The 26,222-nt window shown below is 39.9% G+C and overlaps 1 long non-coding RNA gene across 1 annotated transcript; it reads left to right on the top strand.

Moving 5' to 3' along the window:
• Nucleotides 1-3,692: 3,692 nt before the first annotated feature.
• LOC307068976 lies at nucleotides 3,693-25,772 on the top strand. The gene is made up of 3 exons (XR_013811478.1): nucleotides 3,693-3,964; nucleotides 4,356-4,538; nucleotides 25,684-25,772. It is a non-coding gene; the product is annotated as an uncharacterized lncRNA (long non-coding RNA).
• The last annotated feature ends 450 nt before the right edge of the window (nucleotides 25,773-26,222 follow it).

Here is a 26,222-nt window from a genome sequence, read left to right as displayed (position 1 = left end):
ATCATATGGCAACTCTCTTTATAGTTTTTTTGAGGAACCTCCATTCTGTTTTCCATAGTGGCTGCACCAACTTACATGGCCACCAACACTGTAGAAGGGTTCCCTTTTCTCCATACCCCATCCAGCATTTGTTAATTGCAGATTTTTTTAATGATGGCCATTCTGATCAGTGTGAAGTGATACCTCATTGTAATTTGGATTTGCATTTCTCTAATAATTAGTGATGATGAGCATCTTTTCATGTACCTATTGGCTGTCTGTATATCTTCTTTGGAGAAATGTTTCCTTAGGTTTTCTACCCATTTTTGCATTGAGTTATTTGTTATTTTGTTATTGAGTTGTATGAGCTGTTTGTATAGTTTGGAAATGAAGCCCTTGTCAGTCTCATCATTTGCTAATATTTTCTCCCAGTCCATAGGTTGTATTTTCACTTTGATTATGGTTTCCTTTGCTGTGCAACAGCTTTTAAGTTTGATTAGTTCCTGTTTCTTTTTTGCTTTTACAGTAAGTCCCCTACATATGAACAAGTTCTGTTCCAAGAGTGTGTTTGTAAGTCCCATTTGTTTGTAAGTCCAACAAAGTTAGCCTAGTACCCAACTTACACAGTCGGCTCTATGGTATTGTACCGTAATAGGTTTATAATACTCTTCACACAAACAATACATAAAAACAAACACAAAAATAAAGAAAACATTTTTAATCTTACAGTACAGTAACTTGAAAAGTACAGTAATACAGTACAACAGCTGGGATACTCGGGCTGGCATCGAGGGAACAGGCGAGAAGAGTTACTGATTAGAGGAGGGAGAGGAGGTGGGAGAAGGTAGAGGTGAAGGATTATCAGCAGTAGGAGACAGAGGGCAAGCTGCCATTTCACTCATACCTGACGTTGATGGCACAAGTTCCGGTTCCTTGCTGGATTTAATTCTGTCTACCCTCTTGAAAAAATGATCCATTGATGTCTGGGTCATAGCTCTTTTTTTCTCATCATAGATGACAAGGTAGCACTGGATTTCATTCTGAATGGCTGCTGCCACCTTTGGGTACCATTCTAGGTTCGGGTCCTGTGCCTCAAAAACTAACAGTGCTTCCTCAAATAAAGAAGATTCCCTTGCCATTTTCTGTGTCATGAATCTCTTCAGTTCTTCAGTTACTTCTTCTTCCTCCTGTCCCTCTTCATCCTTTCTCTGGGCCTCCAATTCCATCAGTAAGCTCCTCATGTTGCACAGCAAGGAGTTCAATGAAATCGTCCTCTTGCAGACCTAGCTCCAGCTTCTCACTGAGGGTCACTACGTTGCTGAAGACCTCTTCGGACTTCTGATCTACCTTCTCCAATCCACAAAAATCATGAACAAACTGTGGGCAAAGTTTCTTCCAAACCCCATTCATGGTGACCACCATACCCTCACACCATGCAAAGTCAATGTTTTTATGGTCTTGTAGATGTTATAGTCTTTCCAAAGTTGTCCCTAGGTTGTTCCTGATTTGTCACTTACCTTTACTGCCTGACAAAAAGTGTGACATAAATAATATTTCTTGAAAGTCGCTCTAACTCCCTGGTCCATAGGTTGGATGAGCAACGTAGTATTCGGTGACAGATGCACTACTTTGACGTTTGGATGAAAGTCATCCATGGATGGGGGGTGGCCCAGAGCATTGTCGAGCAACAAAAGAATGTTTTGCTGGTATGTCCTTCTCCAAGCAATATTTCTCTACATCTGGGATAAAGTGGTGGAAAACCATTCCTGGAACGTGGCGGCCTGTGTAATACAGGATTTGGGGTTACGCTTCCACACAACAGGAAGAGAGCCCTTGGCTATGTTTTTAAGGGTTCTTGGGTTCTCTGAATGATAAACTAAGAGAGGCTTCAGCTTCAATTCACCGGAAGCATTGCCACCAAACAACAGATAGCCTATCCTTTGCTGCTTTACAGCCCGGCATCAACTTTTCCTCCTTACTGATGTAACTTCGGTCTGGCATCCTCTTCCAGTACAGTTGTGTCTCATCCACATTAAAAACCTGGTTGGGTAAATACACACCATCATCAATAATTTCTCAGAGTGTTTCCGGAAGTTCCCAGACAGCTACCCTATCTGCACTTGCTGCCTCTCCACTTACTTTTACGTTGTGAAGGTTGGCTCTAGCCTTGAACCGATGAAACCAGCCACGGCTGGCATTAAAAGACGTGCCCTCTGATTCTTTGCCGTGTTTCTTCTTCAAGTCTTCATAAAGGCTTTTAGCTTTCTCTTGAATCAGCATTAAGCTGAGCAGGACACAGCGCTGATGTTGATCCTGCATCTGCACACTGAGAAGTTTCTCCATCTCCTCCATCACTTTTCCATGCTTCTTCAATATTTTGTCAACATCATCAGCACAGCAGACTTCACATGTTCCATGATCTTGTCCTTGTTCTTTAGATTCGTGCTAATGATTGAATGATTCATGTTATAAGAATGAGCGATGTCTAACATCTTTTTGCCTCGCTCCACTCTCTCAATTACTTTCACTTTTGTTTCCATCATTATCGCTTGGCCCTTCTTAACAGTACCAGCTACATCACGGCTGCTTTTACGCTTGCTTCCAGACATCTTGGGCTTGAAATAAAGGTACTGTACTACTGTACTCTATACAGTACTGTAAAGAACACAAAAGCACAACCACTTATAGAGGATGCAAGCACATGACAATGTATGCCAGACACGTGAACTAACTTACATGCGAATTGGACGTGCGAATGGACGTTTGCACCTTTGAAAGTTTGCAACTTAAATGTTCGTTTGTAGGTGACTTACTGTATTTGTGCTGCCTAGGGAGAACTACCTAGGAAAACTGTGGTATGATTTATGTCAGAGAATGTTTTGCTTATGTTCTCTTCTAGGAGTTTTAAGGTGTCCTATCTTATATTTAAGCATGTAAGCCGTTTGAGTTTATTTCTGTGTATGGTGTGAGGGTATGTTCTGACTTCACTGATTTGAATACGGCTGTCCAACTTTCAAAACACCACTTGCTGAAGAGACTATCTTTTCCGCATTGTATATTCTTGCCTCCTTTGTCGAAGCTTAATTGACCATCGGTGTGTGGGCTTATTTCTGGGCTCTCTATTCCGTTCCATTGATCCACGTATCTCTTTCTGTGCCAATACCATGCGGTTTTGATTACTGTAACTTTGTAGTATTGTCTGAAGTTGAGGAGGGTTATGCCTCCTGCTTTGTTCTTTTTCCTCAGGATTGTGTTGACCGTTCTCACTTTTTATGGTTCCAGATACATTTTAGGATTATTTGTTCTAGTTCTGGGGAAAGTGTCATGGGCAATTTGATAGGGATCACATTAAATCTGTAGATTGCTTTGGGTAGTAATGCCATTTTAACAGTTTTAATTCTTCCCATTCAAGAGCATGGGATGTCTTTCCATTTCTCTGAATCATCTTCAGTTTCCTTTACTAATGTTTTGTAGTTCTCAACATATAAGTCTTTCACCTCCTTGGTGAGGTTTATTCCTAAGTATTTTATTTTCTTGATGCCATTTTAAAAAGGATTGCTTGTTTACATTTCCTTTCTGATATTTCATTGTTAGTGTAAAGAAATGCAACCAGGGACTTCCCTGGTGGCTCCATGGTTGAGAATCCGCCTGCCAATACAAGGGGAATGGGTTTGAGCCCCGGTGCAGGAAGATCTCACAAGCCATGGAGCAACTAGACCTGTGTACCACAAGTACTTAGCCTGCACACTAGAGCCCGTGAGCCACAACTCCTGAGCCCACGTGCCACAACTCCTTAAGCCCGCATGCCTAGAGCCCATGCTTTGCAACAAGAGAAGCCACTGCAATGAGAAGCCTGTGCACCACAATGAAGACTAGCCCCCACTGGCCACAACTAGAGAAAGCCTGTGCACAGCAATGAAGACCCAATGCAGCCAAAATAAATTAAAAAAAGAAAAAGAAAAACCAAGAAATGCAACCAGGTTATGTATGTTAATCTTGTATCCTGCTACTTTGCTCTGAATTTGTTTATCAGTTCTAGTAGTTTTTGTGTGGAACTTTTAGAGTTTCCTTTGTATATATTATCATGTCATCTGCATATAATGACAACTTTACCGCTTCCCTTCCAATGTGGTTAGATTTTATTTCTTTTTCTTGTCTGATTGTTGTGGCTTGGACTTCCAATACTATGTTGAAGAGAAGAGGTGAGAGTGGGCATCCTTGTCTTGTTCCAGATTTTAGGGGGAAGGCTTTCAGCCTGTGAACATTGAGTATTATATTGGTTGTGGGTTTGTCATAAATAGCTTTTATTATGTTGAGATATGTTTCTGCTATTCCCACTTTGGTAAGTGTGTGTTTTTTTTTTTTGCGGTACGCAGGCCTCTCACTGTTGTGACCTCTCCCGTTGCGGAGCACAGGCTCTGGACACGCAGGCTTAGTGGTCATGGCTCACGGGCCCAGCCGCTCCACGGCATGTGGGATCTTCTCGGACCGGGGCACAAACCCGTGTCCCCTGCATCGGCAGGTGGACTCTGAACCACTGCGCCACCAGGGAAGACCTGGTAAGTGTTTTTATCATGAATGGATGTTGAAGTTTTTCAAATGCTTTTTCAGCATCTATTGAAATGATCATTTGTTTTGTGTTCTTCCTTTGTGGATGGGTTGTATCATGTTGATTGATTTGCATATGTTGAATCAACTTTGTGACACTGGGGAGAATCAAATTTGGTCATGGTGTATGATCCTCTTATGTGTTGTCGGATTCGGTTTTCTAATATTCAGTTGAGAATTTTTGCATCTATATTTATCAAAGATATTGGCCTGCAATTTTCTTTTTTTGGTAGTGTCTTTCTCTGTGTGTTTTTTAAGTCTTTATTGAATTTGTTCCAATATTGCTTCTGTTTTATGTTTTGGTTTGTTGTTTGTTAGGCATGTGGGATCTTAGCTCTACCATGAGGGATTGAAACTTCCCCCCCTGCACTGGAAGGTGAAATCTTAACTGATAGACGACCAGAAAAGTCCCCATCTGTTTGTTTGTTTGTTTGTTTGTTTGTTTAGTAAATTTCTCTCTTTCTTTCTTTTTGGATGCATTGGGTGTCCGTTGCTGTGCACGGGCTCTCTCTAGTTGCGGCAAGTGGGGGCTTCTCTCCATTGTGATGTACAGGCTGTTCATTGCCGTGGCTTCTTTTGTTGCAGAGCATGGGCTCTAGGTGCGTGGGCTTCAGCAGTTGTGGCTATCAGGCTCAGTAGTTGTGGCTCCTGGGCCGTAGAGCGCAGGCTCAGTAGTTGTGGCACACAGGCTTAGTTGCTCCGCGGCATGTGGGATCTTCCCAGACCAGGGCTCGAACCTATGTCCCCTGCATTGTCAGATGGATTCTTAACCACTGTGCCACCAGGGAAGTTCCCCCCCCCCATCTGTTTTTGATATCACCGTGATGGTGGCTTCATAGAATGTCTTTGGAAGTATTCCTTAGTCTTCAATCTTTTCAAAGAATTTGAGAAGAATCAGTGTAAGTTTTGCCTTGTATATTTGGTAGAATTTGCCTGTGAAACCATCTGATACTGGACTTTTGTTGGTAGGGAGTTTTTTTAAATTACAGATTCTATTTTGCTTTTAGTGATCAGTATGTTCAAGTTATCTATTTCTTCTTGATTCAGTTTTGTTCAGCTGTAAAAAAACAACATATATTTTTAGGTTATGTTAGCACCTAAATACTTACCATGTATTAGACCACAAAAGAGTGAAGAAAAAAATATTGAAATATTTTTTCAAATAGAAAAAGTATTGAAATATTTTTAAAAAATTGGGCTAATAATACTAATTACAATAATGACAAATTGTTCTGAACTTAAAGACTACTTTATCTAAGATGCTTATTATATGCTTATTATAAGCATGATATTATATGCTTATATATGCTTATATATCATATGATATTATATATGCTTATTATATGCTTATTATAAGCATGATATTATATGCTTATTGTTTTATCATTTTAAAATACATGGAATGTTTTCTCCTTTCTAATGTAATTCTTTTATTTCACCTGTATATTGTGAAAAAAAATTAGTTGCACATAATATAAAAAATCACACTTTAATAGGAGATATTAATCCAGTTACATTTACTATAGTACTGAAAATACTTAGGTTTAGAGTTACCATGTTATTGAGTGCTCTTTTTTATTTATTTATTTTTAAAAAAGATTTAATTTGGGGGGGGGCATAAATTATTTATTTATTTATTTATATCATCTTATTGGACTATAATTGTTTTACAATGGTGTGTTAGTTTCTGCTTTATAACAAAGTGAACAACCTATACATATACATATATCCCCATATCTCCTCCCTCTTGCGTCTGCCTCCCACCCTCCCTATCCCACCCCTCTAAGTGGTCACAAAGCACTGAGCTGATCTCCCTGTGCTATGCAGCTGTTTCTTACTAGCTATCTACTTTACATTTGGTAGTATATATAAGTCCATGCCACTCTCTCACTTCATCCCAGCTTACCCTTCTCCCTCCCCATGTCCTCAAGTCCATTCTCTATGTCTGCGTCTTTATTCCTGTCCTGCCCCTAGGTTCTTCCGAACCATTTTTTTTCTTTTTGTTTAGATTCCATATATATGTGTTAGCATACAGTATTTGTTTTTCTCCTCCTGACTTATTTCACTCTGTATGACAGACTATAGGTCCATCCACCTCACTACAAATAACTCAATTTCATTTCTTTTTTATGGCTGAGTAATATTCCATTTTATATTGAATGTGTGCAACGTCTTCTTTATCCATTCATCAGTTGATGGACCCTTAGATTGCTTCCATGTCCTGGCTATTGCAAATAGAGCTGCAATGAACATTGTGGAACATGACTCTTTTTGAATTATGGTTTTCTCCAGGTATATGCCCAGTAGTGGGATTGCTGTGTCATATGGTAGTGGTAGTTCTATTTTTAGGTTTTTAAGGAACCTCCATGCTGTTCTCAATAGTGACTGTATCAATTTACACTCCCACCAACGGTGCAAGAGGGTTCACTTTTCTCCACACCTCTGAAGCATTTGTTGTTTTTGTAGATTTTTTTTGATGATGGCCATTCTTACCTGTGTGCGGTGATATCTCATTGTAATTTTGATTTGCATTTTTTTTTTGTGGTACACTGGCCTCTCACTGTTGTGGCCTCTCCCATTGCAGAGCACAGGCTCCGGATGCGCAGGCTCAGCGGCCATGGCTCATTGGCTCAGCCGCTCCACGGCATGTGGGATCTTCCCAGACTGGGGCACGAACCCGTGTCCCCTGCATCGGCAGGTGGACTCTCAACCACTGCGCCACCAGGGAAGCCCCTGATTTGCATTTCTTTAATGATCAGTGACGCTGAGCATTCTTTCATGTGTTTGTTGGCAGTCTGTATATCTTCTTTGGAGAAATGTCTATTTAGGTCTTCTGCCCATTTATGGATTGGGTTGTTTGTTTTTTTTTGATATTGATCTGCATGGGCTGCTTGTAAAGTTTGGAGATGAATCCTTTGTCAGTTGCTTCATTGGCAAATATTTTCTCCCATTCTGAGGGTTGTCTTTTCGTCTTGTTTACGTTTTCCTTTGCTGTGCAAAAGCTTTTAAGTCTCATTAGGTCTCATTTGTTTATTTTTGTTTTTATTTCCATTTCTCTAGGAGGTGGGTCAAAAAGGATCTTGCTGTGATTGATGTCATAGAGTGTTCTGCCTATGTTTTCCTCTAAGAGTTTTACAGTGTCTGGCCTTACATTTAGGTCTTTAATCCATTTTGAGCTTATTTTTGTGTATGGTGTTAGGGAATCTTCTAATTTCTTTCTTTTACCTGTAGCTGCCCAGTTTTCCCCGCACCACTTATTGAAGAGGCTGTGATTTCTCCATTGTATATTCTTGCCTCCTTTATCATAAATAAGGTGACCATATGTGTATGGATTTATCTCTGGGCTTTCCCTCCTGTTCCATTGATCTATATTTCTGTTTTTGTGCCAGTGCCATACTGTCTTGACTACTGTAGCTTTGTAGTATTGTCTGAAGTCTGGCAGCCTGATTCCTCCAGCTCTGTTTTTCTTCTCAAGATTGCTTTGGCTGTTCAGGGTGTTTTGTGTTTCCATGCAAATTTTGAAATTTTTTGTTCCAGTTCTCTGAAAAATGCCATTGGTAGTTTGATAGGGATTGCATTGAATCTGTGGATTGCTTTGGGTAGTATAGTCATTTTCACAATGTTGATTCTTTTAATCCAAGAACATGGTATATGTCTCTATCTGTGTAATCTTTAATTTCTTTCATCAGTGTCTTATAGTTTGTTGAGTAAACGGCTTTTGTCTCCTTAGGTAGGTTTTTTCCTAGGTATTTTATTCTTTTTGTTGCAGTGGTAAATGGGAGTGTTTCCTCAATTTCTCTTTCAGATGTTTCATCTTTAGTGTATAGGAATGAAAGAGATAACTGTACATTAATTTTGTATGCTGCAACCTTACCAGATTCATTGATTAACTCTAGTCGGTTTCTGGTAGCATCTTTAGGATTCTCTATGTATAGTATCATGTCATCTGCAAACAGTGAGAGCTTAACTTCTTCTTTTCCAATTTGGATTCCTTTTATTTCTTTTTCTTCTCTGGTTGCTGTAGCTAAAAATTCCAAAAGTGTGTTGAATGATAGTGGTGAGAGTGGGCAACCTTGTCTTGTTCCTGATCTTGGTGGAAATGGTTTCACTTTTTCTCCACTGAGAATGATGTTGGCTGTGGGTTTGTCATATATGGCCTTTATTATGTTGAGGAAAGTTCCCTCTATGCCTACTTTCTGGAGGGTTTTTTTTTATCATAAATGGGTGTTTAATATTGTCGAAAGCCTTTTCTATGTCTATTGAGATGACCATATCGTTTTTATCCTTCAGTGTTTTAATATGGTGTATCACATTGATTTGCATGTATTGAAGAATCCTTGCATCCCTGGGATAAACCCCACTTGATCTTGGTGTATGATCCTTTTAATGCACTGTTGGATTCTGTTTGCTAGTATCTTGCTGTGGATTTTTGCATCTATGTTCATCAGTGATATTGGCCTGTAGTTTTCTTTCTTTGTGACATCTTTGTCTGGTTTTGGTATCAGGGAGATGGTGGTCTCATAGAATAAGTTTGGGAGAGGTCCTCCCTCTGCTATATTTTGGAAGAGTTTGAGAAGGATAGGTGTTAACTCTTCTCTAAATGTTTGATAGAATTTGCCTGTGAAGCCATCTGGTCTTGGCTTTTGTTTGTTGGAAGAGTTTTAATCACAGTCTCAATTTCAGTGCTTGGGATTGGTTTGTTTATAGTTTCTATTTCTTCCTGGTTCAGTCTTGGAAGTGTGTGCTTTTCTAAGAATTTGTCCATTTCTTCCAGGTTGTCCATTTTATTGGCATAGAGTTGCTTGTAGTAATCGCTCATGATCTTTTGTATTTCTCCAGTGTCAGTTGTTACTTCTCCTTTTTCATTTCTAATTCTATTGATTTGAGTCTTCTCCCTTTTTTTCTTGATGAGTCTGGCTAATGGTTTATCAATTTTGTTGATCTTCTCAGAGAACCAGCTTTTAGGTTTTTTTGATCTTTGCTGTTGTTGCCTTCATTTCTTTTTCATTTATTTCTGATCTGAACTTTATGATTTCTTTCCTCTGCTGACTTTGGGTTTTTTTTTCTTTCTTTCTCTAATTGCTTTAGGTGTAAGGTTAGCTTGTTTATTTGAGATGTTTCTTGTTTCTTGAGGTAGGATTGTATTGCTATAAACCTCCCTCTTAGAACTGCTTTTGCTGCATCCCATAGGTATTGGGTCTTCATGCTTTCATTGTCATTTGTTTCTAGGTATTTTTTGATTTCCTCTTTGATTTCTTCAGCGATCTCTTGGTTATTAAGTAGTGTATTGTTTAGCGTCCATGTGTTTGTATTTTTTACAGTTCTTTTCCTGTAATTGATATCTAGTCTGACAGCACTGTGGTCGGAAAAGATACTTGATATGATTTCAATTTTCCTAAACTTACCAAGGCTTTTTTTGTGACCCAAGATATGATCTATCCTGGTGAATGTTCCACGAGCACTTGCGAAAAAGTGTATTCTGTTGTTTTTGGATGGAATGTCCTATAAATATCAGTTAAGTCCATCTTGTTTAATGTACCATTTAAAGCTTGTGTTTCCTTATTTATTTTCACTTTGGATGATCTGTTCATTGGTGAAAGAGGGGTGCTAAAGTCCCCTACTATGATCGTGTTACTGTCCATTTCCCCTTTTATGGCTGTTAGCATTTGCCTTATGTATTGAGGTGCTCCTATGTTGGGTGCATAAATATGTACAATTGTTATATCTTCTTCTTGGATTGATCCCTTGATCATTATGTAGTGTCCTTTGTCTCCTGTAATAGTCTTTATTTTAAAGTCTTTTTTATCTGATATGAGAATTGCTTCTCTAGCTTTCTTTTGATTTCCATTTGCATGGAATATCTTATTCCATCCCCTGTCTTTCAATCTGTATGTGTCTCTAGGTCTGAAGTGGGTCTCTTGTAGACCGCATATTTACTGGTCATGTTTTTGGATCCATTCAGCCAGTCTCTGTCTTTTGGTTGGAGCATTTAATCCATTTACATTTAAGGTAATTATTGATATGTATGTTCTTATTACCATTTTCTTAATTGTTTTGGATTTGTTATTGTAGGTCTTTTCCTTCTCTTGTGCTTCCTGCCTAGAGAAGTTCCTTTAGTATTTGTTGTAAAGCTGGTTTGGTGGTGCTGAATTCTCTTAGCTTTTGATTGTCTGTAAAGGTTTTAATTTCTCTGTCAAATCTGAATGAGATCCTTGCTGGGTCGAGTAATCTTGGTTGTAGTTTTTCCCCTTTCATCACTTTAAATATGTCCTGCCAGTCCCTTCTGGCTTGCAGAGTTTCTGCTGAAAGATCAGCCATTAACCTTATGGGGATTCCCTTGTATGTTTTTTGTTGTTTTTCCCTTGCTGCTTTTAATATTTTTTCTTTGTATTTAATTTTTGATAGTTTGATTAATATATGTTTTGGCATGTTTCTCCTTGGTTGCATCTTGTATGGGATGCTCTGCACTTCCTGGACTTGATTAATGATGTCCTTTCCCATATTAGGGAAGTTTTCAACTATTATCTCTTCAAATATTTTCTCAGTCTCTTTCATTTTGTCTTCTACTTCTGGGACCCCTATATTCGAATGTTGGTGTGTTTAATGTTGTCCCAGAGGTATCTCAGGATACCTCTGGATATGTATCCTCAATTCTTTTCATTCTTTTTTCTTTATTCTGCTCTGTGGTAGTTTTTTCTACTATTTTGTCTTCCAGGTCATTTATCCATTCTTCTGCCTCAGTTATTCTGCTATTGTTTCCTTCTAGAGCATTTTAATTCCATCTATTGTGTTGTTCATCATTGTTTGTTTGCTGTTTAGTTCTTCTAGGTCCTTGTTAAATGTTTCTTGTACATTCTCCATTCCAGTTCCAAGATTTGGGATCATCTTTATTATCATTCCTCTGAATTCTTTTTCCGGTAGACTGCCTATTTCCTCTACCTTTGTTTGTTCTGGTGGGATTTTACCTTGCTCCTTCATCTGCTGTGTGTTTCTCTGTCTTCTCATTTGTCTTTGGGGACTGTGTTTGGGGTCTCCTTTTCGCAGGCTGCAGATTCGTAGTTCCCGTTGTTTTTGGTGTCTGTCCCCCATGGCTAAGGTTGGTTCAGTGGGTTGTGTAGGCTTTCTGGTGGAGGGGACTGGTGCCTGTGTTCTGCTGGGTGTGTCTGGATCTTGCCTTTCTGGTTGACAGGTCCGTATCCGGTGGTGTGTTTTGAGGTGTCTGTGGCCTTATTATGATTTTAGGCAGCCTCTCTGCTAATGGGTGGGCCTGCATTCCTGTCTTGCTAGTTGTTTGGCATGGGATGTCCAGCACTGGATCCTGCTGGTCTCTGAGTGGAGCTGGGTCTTAGCATTGAGACGGATATCTCTGGGAGGCTATCGTCGTTTGATATTACAAGGTGCTGGGGTTCTCTGGTAGACCAATATCCTGAACTCGGCTCTCCCAACTCAGAGGCACAGGCCTGACACCCGGCCGGAGAACCAAGACCCTGTCGGCTACACGGCTGTGGGTGAGAGCAAGAGGTAGCTTTGTTACATCTCAAAGACCACCTATGAGATTCACTGACCATTTTCTCTCCAGAAGTGTAGAAAACAAAATTCAGTCTTTGGCTAGTCAGCCACTTTGGAAGCCAGCCTCCAAGATGGCCCTAATTATCCCATAATTATCTCCCAGTCTTCATGTGCTTGTGTGGCTCCTTGCACTTGAAAAGGGCTTATTGTTTAACTAATAAGAAATTGCAGAAATGACAAAGTGCAGCTTCCAAAGTTATAAAAGACATTGCAGCTTCTGCTTTGGTTTCTGCTAGATCACTCATCCTGGGGTAAGCCAGCTGCCATGTCATGAGGACATTCAAGCAGCCCTAAGGAGGGATCCATGTGGCAAGGAACTGAGGCCTCTTACCTACAGCCACGTGAGTGAGTCAGCTCAGAAGTCAAAAGATTTAATTTTATTTATTTTGGTTGTGTTGGGTCTTCGTTGCTGCACAAGTTTTCTCTAGTGGTGTCAAGCTGGGGTTACTCATCGTTGTGGTGCACGGGCTTCTCCTTGTGGTCGTTTCTCTTGTAGTGGAGTATGGGCTCTAGGTACATGGGCTTCAGTAGTTGTGTCATTCAGGCTCAATAGTTGTTCCTTGCTGGCTCTAGAGCATAGGCTCAGTAGTTGTGGCACACGGGCTTAGTTGCTCTGTGGCATGTGGGATCTTCCCAGACCAGGGATTGAACCCCTGTCCCCTGCATTGGCAGGCAAATTCTTACCCACTGTGCCACCAGGGAAGTCCAGTGTGCTCTTTTTTAAACCTAGTCTGTTTTCATTATTTTCTATCTTATCGATTCTGTATTAAATAAAAAAAATAATACTCCTTTCTACCCCTCCTGTTTGAGGATTATATATGAAGAAGTATGTCTTATTTATTAATCTCAAATGTTCACCTTACTTTTAAGAAGTAATCACAATGTCAAGTATTTAATACCTTTCACTTCCACCTTGAAAAGCATGGATATGAAAGTGCTAATATAATTAACTTCCCTAGTCTATCATTTTTACTTTTGTTATGTATAAAAAAGAACTAAAAACATGCATGGTTTGTAAGGAAATGACAAATTACAGAAAATTCAGAATCTGAATACACTCTATACATAGCTTCTAGATAAAGACACAGAAAATTGCCAGATACTCAGAGGCCCCCTGGTCCCATTCTAGTGACTCCCCTTAAGGTTTAATATTGTTCTTCTATGTAACAAAAAGATCATGTTACCTGTAGTTTGTATTTTATATAAATGTTATGGCACAGTAAAATCACTTTTGGATTGGGCTTTTTTAGTTTATGTTGCTTGTGAATATGCCTATATGGTTGCCTGTTGTTGGGATCATGCATTGCCACTGTTGCATAGGATTCCATAGTGTAAATATTTAACTATTAATTTATTCCAATGTGTATTACAATATGAGTGATTTTCAGTTTGTGTCTATTGAGAATAGCACTGGTATAAAAATTCTAGAACTTGAGCTTTGGTGGTGTGTGTATAAATTATTGTTCAGTATACATATAGTAGTGAAATTTTCGAGTCATAGCTTTCATGAGTTTATGTTTTTAGATATTTCTAAATATTTTCAAAATATTTGTATGATTTTTCTTTTTTTTAACATCTTTATTGGAGTATAATTGCTTCACAATGGTGTGTTAGTTTCTGCTTTATAACAAAGCGAATCAGTTACACATATACATATGTTCCCATATCTCTTCCCTCTTCCATCTCCCTCCCTCCCACCCTCCCCATCCCACCCCTCTAGGTGGTCACAAAGCACTGAGCTGATCTCCCTGTGCTCTGCGGTTGCTTCCCACTAGCTATCTGTTTTACTTTTGGTAGTGTATACATGTCCATGTCGCTCTCTCGCTTTGTCACAGCTTACCCTTCCCCCTTCCCATATCCTCAAGTCCATTCTCTAGTAGGTCTGTGTCTTTATTCCTGTCTTACCCCTAGGTTCTTCATGACATTTTTTTTTCTTAAATTCCGTATATATGTGTTAGCATACGGTATTTGTCTTTCTCTTTCTGACTTACTTCACTCATTTGTATGATTTTTCATCCTCAGCAGCAGTGAATGAGATTCAAGGATTATACACATTCTTGTCAAGCTTGATAATACCTGTCATTTTCATTTGAACTTTCTGGTTGGCGAGTGATAATTCCAGGTATCACTTTTTTTTCATTTAATTGACTACTAAGAAGCCAAGTTCTTTTGATATGTTTACTTAACATTCTGTACTCTCTGTTTTGAAATATCTTTTGGTATATTTTCCCCATTTTTGCTATTACATTATCTTCTTATTGAAGACATTATTATTATTTTTTTAATATCTGAAGACTTCTTATTTAGGAATTTTAAATATATGCTTGCTATGAGTTCTTCTCTCTTTCTGTCTCTCTTTCTCTTTCTTTAGATGAGTGTCAGTTTTTTTTTTTTTTTTTTTTTTTTTGTGGTACGTGGGCCTCTCACTGTTGTGGCCTCTCCCGCTGCGGAGCACAGGCTCCGGACGCGCAGGCTCAGCGGCCATGGCTCACGGGCCCAGCCGCTCCGCGGCATGTGGGATCCTCCCAGACCGGGGCACGAACCCGTGTCCCCTGCATCGGCAGGCGGACTCTCAACCACTGCGCCACCAGGGAAGCCCGAGTGTCAGTTTTTAATGTTAATAATATCGAATTAGTTATTTTCCTATTTATTTATTTATTTAGTCTTATTTCTATTTATTTATGTAGTCTTCTTATCTGTAGCAGAACACATTATTTATTCTAAACCATAAATATGTTTTTTGTTTCTTCAATAAATCTAATTATTAAGATTTAAATTTAAGTTAATTTCTAAACTAAATATGTTGTATCATAGTGAGTATTAATTTTTCTATGACAGCTGAAAGGTTACATTTATTCAGAAAATGTTGTATTCAGCTTTCTTTTCATTTGCTCCTACTTCTCATTGATTCACAGAGGTAAACGTCACTTCATCCATGGATCTGACTTTTCTCTGATTTCTCATGGTCATTCTCACTAATTCGTCTTGCCTCCTGAAATCTTTAGCAATCCCATTATTCCACAGAAGCAAAAACCTTCCTTGGGCCTTTTTCCTCAGAAGATTGATTATTCCCACATTTTAAATGGGAGATTGCAATAAGTTAGGAAAAAATGCCACAAGGGTCTCTCATATTTTTTTCACATCTTGTATCAGCCGCTGCTTGCACTCTGTGTTCAAAGATTTTTGTACAACACATTGATGGAAGATGCCAGTTGTTTCTCTCCTTGGGGCAAAAGACAGATTACTTACCTGACAAATAAAATAAAGACAGTGTCTTGCTCTGCTCAAATGTTGGACAGGATTGCTTGCATCCTAATTTAAAAGTTTCAGATAACTGAAGCTTAAGATTCCTAAGCTTTACATGGACAGCACCCAACAGGAGTGCTTTACATAACCCCGTGAGACTTTTGTGTGCAAGTGGAACAGATAAAAATATAAAACTCTTGCTGTCTTTTTGTGTCATAAAAATGATTTTTTGTCTCATTTAAAATATTTTTTTCTAAAATCCAAAAACGTGTCAGGCTAAAATATTGGAATTTCAAATATGGTAAAATCTAAGACACTTCAAAATTCTTTCCAGTTTTGTTGATGATGGGATGCCGTCAGTGATATGACTTCATTAAACACAATAGGTAAGGTTCTTTCATAGGCCTGATTGGGGAATATGAAAATAATCCCTGGAAAAACCTGGACATTTTCTAGTTCTCAAGTATTGGTTAAGATGGTAGAAAGGATCCTTCATTGTCCTATATGTGAATGCAGATCAGTTGAGAGAGGTGGGGATAAAACAAGCAGCCTAAATATCCTTTATGTTTGTTGTACTACTAGTAGAAAGAGGAAGGCTCAACATGTCAACATGGTTGGTATAGCATATAAGCTGCTTGAAACTACACAGAAATATACCCGCTTGTATTTTCTGTGCAGTTACCCTCTATTTTGGTGTGCCCTGATACCTCCCTCAACTTATGTACCAACTCCAGCAGCATTAAGCAGAAATCCAAAGAAATCTATTCTTTGGAATTATGAGGAAGGGAGGACTCGAAAATTTTATAGCATGCTCTATACAAATATACACGTCACCATCCTTAACTATGTCATGCCATGCATGGAGAGTCAGTAGCTTCAGGGGATTCTGGAAGCACCAAGGTCTGTGGGGTTAATCACAGCTGCATTCATGGGCAGGAAAAGAGAAGGGCCTTATCTTGGTCACTTTCTCAATGGTAGTAGCTACAAAAAGAAGAGGACAGCAGACATTTAGGGAGAAGAGCCAACATTAAATGAAATGTCCTGATTACTCTAGGGAACCTCTCATGATAGCCTCCCATAGCTCCTCGAATCCCTACATACTTGCACAAGGGATAGTGTAATATTACTGGAGCGTGTGACTGCAGATTAACATTATTTTTGTTGAAAAAAATAAAAGTAGGTTCAAGGGATAGGGTTTGAAAAGGGTTCACAGTGTGAGGGAAACTATTGTAACAATGTGGACAGTACCCTTTGGATGGATTCATCATGTTTTTGTTTTTGTTTTTTCGCTGCTTCAGAATCTGTAGTAGAGATTGGTGTGTTCCATGATGCATTCCCGCTTCTTATAAGTTTTAGATGGAATAACCCATTAGGAGGAAGTGCACGTAAGGAAGATTAGTGAGTCAAATTCCTCTGCCCTCTGTCAGCAGTGGGTGCAAAGGGATTTAGACCAAGTGCTTTCATCCTTTGATGTGCAAAGTTTTTACTATATAAAGGATGTTTTGTTTGTTTGCAGGTCAGGAGCCTTGGTCTCAATATCCCTGTTTAAAAAGTGTTGTCACATGTCTGCCAGAAAGAATTGCTGATGATACTGGAAAACCTTGAGAGTTATCCTTAACAATTAAGGGTTTTGTAGCAACATGGGTGGACCTAGAGATTGTTATACTGAGTGAAGCAAGTCAGACACAGAAAGACAGATATCATTTGATATTGCTTATATGAGGAATCTAAAAAAGGAAAAAACAAAGGTACAAATGAACTAATTTACACAACAGAAATAGAGTCATGGATATAGAAAACAAACTTATGGTTACCAGAGGATAAGTGGGGAAGGGATAAATTGGGAGATTGGGACTGACCTATACACACTAGTATATATAAAATAGGTAAGTATTGTTAAGGACCTGCTTTATAGCACGGGGAACTCTACTCAATGGTGTGTACTGGCATATACGGGAAAAGAATCTTAAAAAAACAACAAGGGGGGCTTCCCTGGTGGCGAAGTGGTTGAGAGTCCGCCTGCCGATGCAGGGGACGTGGGTTCGTGCCCCAGTCCGGGAAGATCCCCCATGCCGCGGAGTGGCTGGGCCCGTGAGCCATGGCCGCTGAGCCTGCGCGTCCGGAGGCTGTGCTCCACAACAGGAGAGGCCACAACAGTGAGAGGCCCACGTACCGCCAAAAAAAAAAAAAAAACCCCAAGGGTTTTGTGATTATATAATAAATATAAATGTGCAAACCTTTAACATGAAAGGAAAAATCAGTTAACTCTGTGGTCCCTGTTATGGTGTAAACATTTTGTACCTCTCATTTTAAAATTTTGAAACCCAGCTCCCACGTTGATGGTATTAGGAGGTGGTGCTTTTGGGAGGTGATTCGGTCATGAGGCCAGAGACCTCAAAGATGGGATTAGTGAGCTAATAAATGTAGCACACAGAAGATCTCATGCCCATCACATGATATCATTGCCGAGCGAGGAGACCCACATTATGAACCAGATATTGTTCCCTCACCAGATACAGATACAGGTGGCAACTTGTTCTTTTTTTAAATTAATTAATTAATTAATTAATTAAACTTTTGGCTGCGTTGGGCCTTTGTTGCAGCGTGCGGGCTTCTCATTGGGTGACTTCTCTTGTTGCGGAGCACGGGCTCAGTAGTTCTGGCCTGTGGGCTCTAGAGTACAGACTCAGTATTTGTTGTGTACGGGCTTAGTTGTTCCATGGCATGTGGGATCTTCCCGGACCAGGGCTCGAACCCGTGTCCACTTTATTGGTAGGCAGATTCTTAACCACTGTGCCAACAGGGAAGCCCCTGGTAACTTGTTCTTGAACTTTTCAGCCTCAGCAATTATGAGAAAACAAAAATATTCTGTTGTTTATAAAATACCAAGTCTCTTGTATTTTGTTTTAGCAGTCAAAGAGCTGGCTGAGGAGAAATATCTGTGAGCTCGAAGACATATCAAGAGAAACCTTTAAATCTCAAAAGAAAAGAGAAAATGGGCAGGAAAGAAATCAACAGAACAGAGTAATCAATAATTGTGGAACAATGAAAATGCTGTGACCTATACATAATGGGTATGGCAGGAGGAGAATAAAGATAAGAAAGAACAGAAAATATTTTTTTAAAAAATGACTGAGAATCTCCCCAAATGAATGTCTGACACTAAATCCACAGCATCCAAGCTTAGAGGAACATATGAATAGTAAAGAAAACTGACTAATATCTCTCAGGAACATCAATGCAAAAATCCTCAACAAAATATTAACAAATCGAATCCAACAATATTTTGAGAGAATTTTATATAATGAATGAGAGGGAATAATCCCAGGTATGCAAGGCTGGTTCAACATTCTAAAATCAAATAATTATGTCCATCATATCAACACCTTAAAGACAATCATGAGCATATCAAAAGATTCAGAAGACCTTTGAAAAAATCTAACACCCATTCTTCATAAGAACTCTCAGTTAAAGAAATAGACTGGAGGTTTCTCAAGTTGATAACAAAGATCTACAGGAAACTTTTATCTTACATCATGATTAGTGGTCAAAAACATGAAGCTTTTCCACTAAGTTCAGGTAAAAGCAAGGATGTCCCCTTTCATAACTCCTTTTCCATATTTTACTGCAAGTCCTTGCTAATGCAATAAGGCACAAAAATAAATAAAACAAATACAGATTGGGTAGAAAAAAATGAAAGCAGCCTAAATAAAATGTGGACCAATATACTTTACGGACACCTCACCAAAGAAAATAGACACTATGCATATAAGTATACAGAAGAATAATTCAGATTACATGCTGCCATCAAAAAGCAAATTAACAATACAATTCATACAATTTTAGCCATTAGAATGGCTGAAATGTGAACAATGACAAGAAGAAATTCTGTAGGGGATGTGGAACAATAGGAAATGTCATTTGTTATTGGTGGAAATGAAAAATAATACAGCTACTTCGGTATTCTGATTGACACTTGCTACAATATTGAACATTCCCTTACTGTACAATCCGGCAAGTGTCCTCATGGATATTTACTGAAAGTAGTTTAAAACATACTTCCAGACGAAAACTTGCATATGGATATTTATAGCACCTAATTCAATATTGCCAAAATGTGAATGAAACTAAGGTGTCCTCCAATAGGTGAATGAAATGAAACACTATTAATATATTCTGGGAATGGGATAATATTGAGCACTAAAAAAGTAAGCTATCAAGCCATAAAAATATATGGGAATTCTTTTTTTCTTTTGAAATATAGGTGATTTTCTTTATTTTGTAATTTAAATTTTCTTGGAGTCTAGTTGATTTACAATGTTGTGTTCATTTCAGCTGCACAGCAAGTGATTCAGTTACACATATGCATATATTCATTCTTTTTCAGATTCTTTTCTGGTAAAGGTATTCCCAGAATATTGAGTAGAGTTCCCTGTGCCATACAGTAGGTCCTTGTTGCTTATCTATATTATATATAGTAGTATTCATATGTTTACCCCAAGTTCCTGATTTATCCCTAACCGCCAGCTTTCCCCTTTGGTAACCATAAGTTTGTTTTCCAAGTCTGTGCGTCTGCCTCTGTTTTGTAAGTTAGTTCATTTGTATCAATTTTTAGGTTCCACCTAGAAGTGATATCATACAATATTTGTCTTACTGTGTCTGACTTTCTTCACTTAGTACAATCATCTCTAGGTCCATCCATGTTACTGAAATTGGCATTATTTTCCTCTAGTTTATGGCTGAGTCATATTCATTATATATATGTATCACATATTCTTTACCTATATTCATATGTTGATGGACATTTTGGTTGCTTCCATGTCTTTGCTATTGTAAAGAGTGTTGCGGTGAACATTGGGGAAGATGTGTCTTTTCGATTTATGCTTTCCTCCAGATATGCGCACAGGAGTGAACTTGCTGGATCATCTGGTGGCTCTATTTAATTTTATTTTATTTCATTTCATTTCATTTCATTTCAATTTCAAATTTTTTGGAGTATAGTTGATTTACAATGTTGTGTTACTTTCTGCTGCACAGCAGAGTGAAGCAGTTATACATATATCCAATCCTTCTTGGATTCCTTTCCCATACAGGTCATTACAGAGTATTGAGTAGAGTTCCCTGTGCTATACAGTAGGCCCTTATTTGTTATCTCATTTATATATAGTGGTGTGTATATGTCAATCCCAATTTCCAGTTTATCCCTCCCGCCTCCCCTTACTCTGGTAACCTCCATTCTGTGCTCCATAGTGGCTGTTACCAATTGGCACTGCCACCAGTAACGTAGTATTGGTGGCGCAGTGGGTAAGAATCCGCCTGCCAGTTCAGGGGACACAGGTTCGAGCCCTGGCCCAGGAAGATCCCACATGCCACAGAGCAACTAAGCCCGTGCGCCACAACTACTGAGTCTGCGCTCTAGAACCCATGAGCCAAAACTACTGAGCTCACATGCCACAGCTACTGAAGCCTGTGTGCCTAGAGCCTGTGCTCCACAACAAGAGAAGCCACCGCAAACAGAAGGCTGCATACCACAACGATGAGTAGCGCCCCCTTTCTGCAACTATAGAAAAGCTGCACGTAGCAACGAGGAACCAACACAGATTAAAAAAATAATAATAATAAGTAGTAGGTTTCTCTTTTTTCCACACCCTCTGAAGAATTTCTTGTTTCTAGACATTGTGAGGATGGCTATTCTGAGTGGTTCCAGATGATACTTCTTTGTACATCTGCTTTGCATTTGTCTAACATAAAGCAATGGTGAGCATCTTCGTATGTGCTTTTTTTTGAACAGTGTGAGTAAAATTTACCCCTTGAAAAGGGGTTATTGAAAGGTTGCCTTGTTTTTTTTTTTTTTTTTTTTTTTTTTTTTGTGGTACGCGGGCCTCTCACTGTTGTGGCCTCTCCCGTTGTGGAGCACAGGCTCCGGATGCGCAGGCTCAGCAGCCATGGCTCACGGGCCCAGCCGCTCCGCGGCATATGGGATCCTCCCAGACCGGGGCACGAACCCGTATCCCCTGCATCGGCAGGCGGACTCTCAACCACTGCGCCACCAGGGAGGCCCGGTTGCCTTGTTTTGAAGTCTATTTCGATTACCTACCCCAAGACATTTTTTGAGGGCTGTTGTCATTTACAGCTCCCCAGGCATGGTGAATATGCAGTGCCTATAAGGTCCAGTTTTAGAATTGTTGTTATGGGAAACAGAAGGCAGCAGGATTTCTACCGTCCCTCTCTGGTTACTGACACAACCTTAGATGTAGGGAAAGTCCTGTTCCTGGGTTTTAAATTAGAGTGGAATGTGCCTGACCAAATATGTAAGGGCTTCGGTCCCATTCCCTCTTCCCCCTTACCCTTCATCCCCCAAACAAGTATAAACCCCTGCCAAATCACCTGTTGAGGGTTCTGTCTTGTAGAGTGGGATGACCCTAACGAAGGAGTCGGGAGGTCGGAACCCAAACACCAGGATATGTTGAGACCAGGTGATTTTCCAAATGTCATCCAGCCCAGAGAGTCCACCATCCTTTGGGTGTCAGAGGGTTGGTTTAGTAGTATGAGGGTACACTTAGATCTGGAGATTGTGATCCCATGCAGAGGGGACCAGGTACTACATGTTCAAGGGGTCGAATTAGCTGGCATATCCTCCCGAGGTCCTCAGGCCCACAACAGTCCAGCCTTGGGACCAAATTGGGTCTGTGTCCAGGGATGTGACACTAGCATGTTCACCGCAACTAAACGAATTTAGTGATCATTTTCCTTTTCTATAATTTAACTTTAAATTTATAATGGAGTATAGTTGATTTACCATGCTGTGTTCGTTTTTGATATACACCCACGTGATTCATTTATACAGAGAAGACTACATATTCTTTTTGGAATTATTTTCCCATTGAGGTTACTAAAGGGTGTTGAGAAGAGTTCCAAGTGCTCTCCAGCAGGTCCATGTTGATGACAAGTTTTCTCTCTGTAAATATGTATATACTAACTCCAACCTCATGATTTATGCCTCCAACACACCTTTCCAGTTTGGTAACCATAAGTTTGTGTTCTAAGTCTGGGACTCTGTTTCTCTGTTGTAAGATAGTACCTTTGTATCAATTGTTAGATTCCACCGATAAGTAATATCGTATGATATTTATCATTGTCTGATTTATGCCACTTAGTATGAATGTATCTGTGTCCTTCCGAGTGGCTGCAAATGGCCTTATTCCATTCATTTCATGGCTGAGTAATATTCCATTGTACATATCTACCATAATTTCTTTATCCAGTCTTCCTTCCAAGGACGTTTAGGTAGCTTCCAAGTAGAGGCTCTTGTAAACAGGGCTGCATAAATTTTGGAGTGCCTGGGTCCTGTCAATTTACGTTTTTTCCAAGATACAGGCCCAGGAGTGGAAGTGCCATATGCTCTGAAGCTCTGTTTTTTAGATTTTTAAGGAATCACCACCCACTTCTCCACAGTGGCTGTTAGCAATTTACTTTCCCACCATCAGCTTGTCAGGGTTCCCTTTTCTCCACGCCCTGTCCTGCATTTCAGGTTTTACACTTTGTGAGCTTGGCCCTTCTGACTGGTGTGGAGTGATACCTCTTTGTAGTATTAATTTGCATTGCCCGCCTGTTTTGTTGGCCAAAAATGGAGTAAGGGTTTCTCCTGAATATATTAAGGAATAACGCATACGGCCTTTTTGGCAAACTGCATCATTGGCGATGTTCAGCAGCTTTGCATGTGCTTGAATGGCGAGTGCAAACTACCTCTTGAAATCCCTTTTCTGCAATTCTGCCTTGCTTACAAGGCCTTTACGAATACTTGGCCCAAGAAATGACTCCATTAGAGGTGTCAATTACAACCCTGCATGTTTGTGAATTGCAGTGCCCCTGAGCACCAGTTTTCAACTTGTTGTTTAGGGAAGCAGCCAAAAAGGGGCAGGATTTCTACAGACCCATTCCGGTTACTGGGGCACCTGAAGGATAGGGAAATTCTTCTTCCAGATTAGGAAACTAGAGTGGCATATGCCTGTCCAAACATCTAGGGCTTGTGTCTCATTGCATCCCCCCATTCCCCTTCTTCACACGGAAAATTCCAAGCTGTGCAAAACCGGCTGTTGAGTGTGCTGCCTTCCCAAAGTGGGGAGATGCTAAGGAAAGGAGCTTGGGAACCCGAATACCAGGAGAAGTGGAGATGAGGTGACTTTCCCAAACTCTTCCCGAACAGATGATGTACCATCCTCTGGATGTCCCATTCATGTTTTAGCTGTAGGAAGGGACCCCTGCACCTGGAGATATGGGACCCATGGGATGGGGGCCAGGCAGTATTACTCAAAGATTGCTGCATTTGCTGTCGCATCCTCACCAAGCCTCTCAGACCCACGAGTGTAGAGCCTTAGGTCCCATCTAGCTCTGTGTCTAGACGTGTTCAGTGCAGGTTGCATCACAGCCCTTGAACAAATTTTGTAAAAATTTCTCTCTCTCTCACTGTCTTTTTTTGTTCTTGTTATTTAATTTTATAAGGGGGTATAGCTGATTTTCAATACTGTCTTTCTTCCTGCTCTACATCTATCCACTTGATTCACTTAAAGAGAGACATCAATAAATTATTTTACAGATTCTTCCTAGTCTTATATATCCTTTTCCGGTGACAACAGTGTGCCGAGTCCAGCTGTTTGAGCTATAGAGTCGGTCCTGTCGATTACCTATTTTGGTTATGGAATGGAACCGTATCTATGCTAATTCCAACCTCCTGGTTTATGCATCACCCCACCCCAAAATTCTCCTTTAGCAGCCATAAGTGTGTTTTCTAAATGTGTGACTCTGTTTCTGTTTTCTAATTGAGTGCATGTGTAGCCATTTTTACATACCATCTATAAGCGATACCTTATGATAAGTCTCTTTTTATGTCTGACTTATGTCACTTAGAATGGTCGTATCTCAGACTCCACGAGTTGCTGCAACTGGCATTATTTCACTGAATAATTGCTCAGTAATATTCCATTGTACATAAGTACCACACCTTCTGTATGCATTTTTTACTTCCAAGGATATGTAAGTTGTACCCAAGGCGAGGCATTTCTAAAAAGAGCAGCACTAAACGTAGGGGAGCCTGTGTCCTGTCGACTTTTTGTTTTCCCAGGATATACGCCCAAGAGTGGAAGTGGCGTATGCTCTGTAGCTCTGTATTTTAGATGTTTTAGGAAACAACATACACTTCTCCAGAGTGGCTTTGAATACTTACAGCATCAGCTGATGGAGCATCAGCGTAACAAGGCTTCCTTTCCTCCATGGCCTGTGCTGCATTTCTGGTTTTCCACTTTTCCAGGATGGCCCTTTTGACAAATGCGAAGTGAGACTTCTTTGGAGTGCTGATTTGCAATTCGTGCTTGTTTGGATGGCCAAGAAGGGTGTATGCGTTCTTCCTGAATACATATATTTTTATGATGGGGTTTAGCTGATTTCCACTGCTGAGTTTATGCCGCTTTACACCCACTTGATTCACTTACAGACAGATATCAATAAATACTTTTTAAGATTCTTAATAGTCACATATATTCTTCTACTGTGAAAAGGGTGTGTTAAGTCCAGTTCATTGAGCAACGAGTAGGTCTTCACTATTACATGTTTGGTTTATGGAACGGTATCTGTGCTAATTTCAAACTCTGGTTTTATGCATCAGCCCACCTCACCTTTCCCCTTAAGCAGGCATAAGAGTGTTTTCTAAATGTGTGACTCTGATCTGTTTTGTAAGTCAGTTCATGTGTAGCCACATTTACATTCCCTATATAAGTGATAACTTATGGTTAGTTTCTTTTTCTGTGTGACTTGCTTCACTTAGACTCAGAATATATATATATTCAGGTAAAAACGCAAACGCCCTTTTTGGCCAAGTACATCATTGTCAAATTTCTGCCGCTTTTCATGTGCTTTCAAGGCGAATCCAATCTACCTCGTGAAATCTGTTTCCTGCAATTCTGCCTCGCTTTCAAGTCCTCCTCGTTGCCTTCCCTCAACAGATTTGTGGATGATAGTTGTCCTGTAAAACTCTGCAGGTTTGTGAATTGCTGTGCCTCTGAGCTCCATTTTTCAACTGGCTTTTTTGTGAGCTGTCTGCAAAATCGTAGGATTTCTTCAGGCCCTATTGTGTTTCCGGGGCGACAGGCTGACCCATTGATTAGCTCTTCTTCCTAACGGGAAATTAGAGTGACATGTGCCCGTCCAAATGCCTACAGCTAGTCTCTCATTGGTTCCCCCTCTTCCCTTTCATCCTCTGCACAAATTGCAAACTGTGCGAAACAGGAGGTTAAAGGCGCTGACTCTGCAAGTGGGGAGATTGATAGTAAAGCGGCTGGAATGGCGAATCCGAGCAAGAGGAGAGGAAAAATGAGGTGCGTTTTAGAAACCTTTTCCGATCACACAGTGTTCCATCCTCTGGGTTTCCCATACATGTTTTAGATGTAGTAAGATTCCCTTAATCCTGGAGAGTTGGGACCCATGGGATGGGTGGCACGATTATTGCTTTAAAGGGTCTGCATTTGCTCACCCAACCTCACCAATCCTCTCAGCTCCAAGTGTCCAGCCTTATGTCTCATCCAGCTGTGGGTGTAGATGGGGTCAGTCCAGGTTGCATCAGAGCCCCTGAACGAATTTTGTAAGGATTTCGCTGTTTTTATGTTTTATTTTTGAAATTTATTTTTAAAATGGGGTTGAGCTGATTTACACTACTGTGTTTATGCCGCTCTAGACACACTTGATTCCCTTATGGAGACATATCAGTACATAGGTTTTAAGATTCTTTCTAGTCAGATATATTCCTCTGCGGTGAATAGGGGGTGTTG

The sequence above is a fragment of the Hyperoodon ampullatus genome (genome assembly GCF_949752795.1).
Source record: "Hyperoodon ampullatus genome assembly, chromosome: X".
NCBI classification, from domain to species: Eukaryota; Metazoa; Chordata; class Mammalia; order Artiodactyla; family Ziphiidae; genus Hyperoodon; species Hyperoodon ampullatus.
This window is presented reverse-complemented; position numbering and strand designations above follow the sequence as displayed.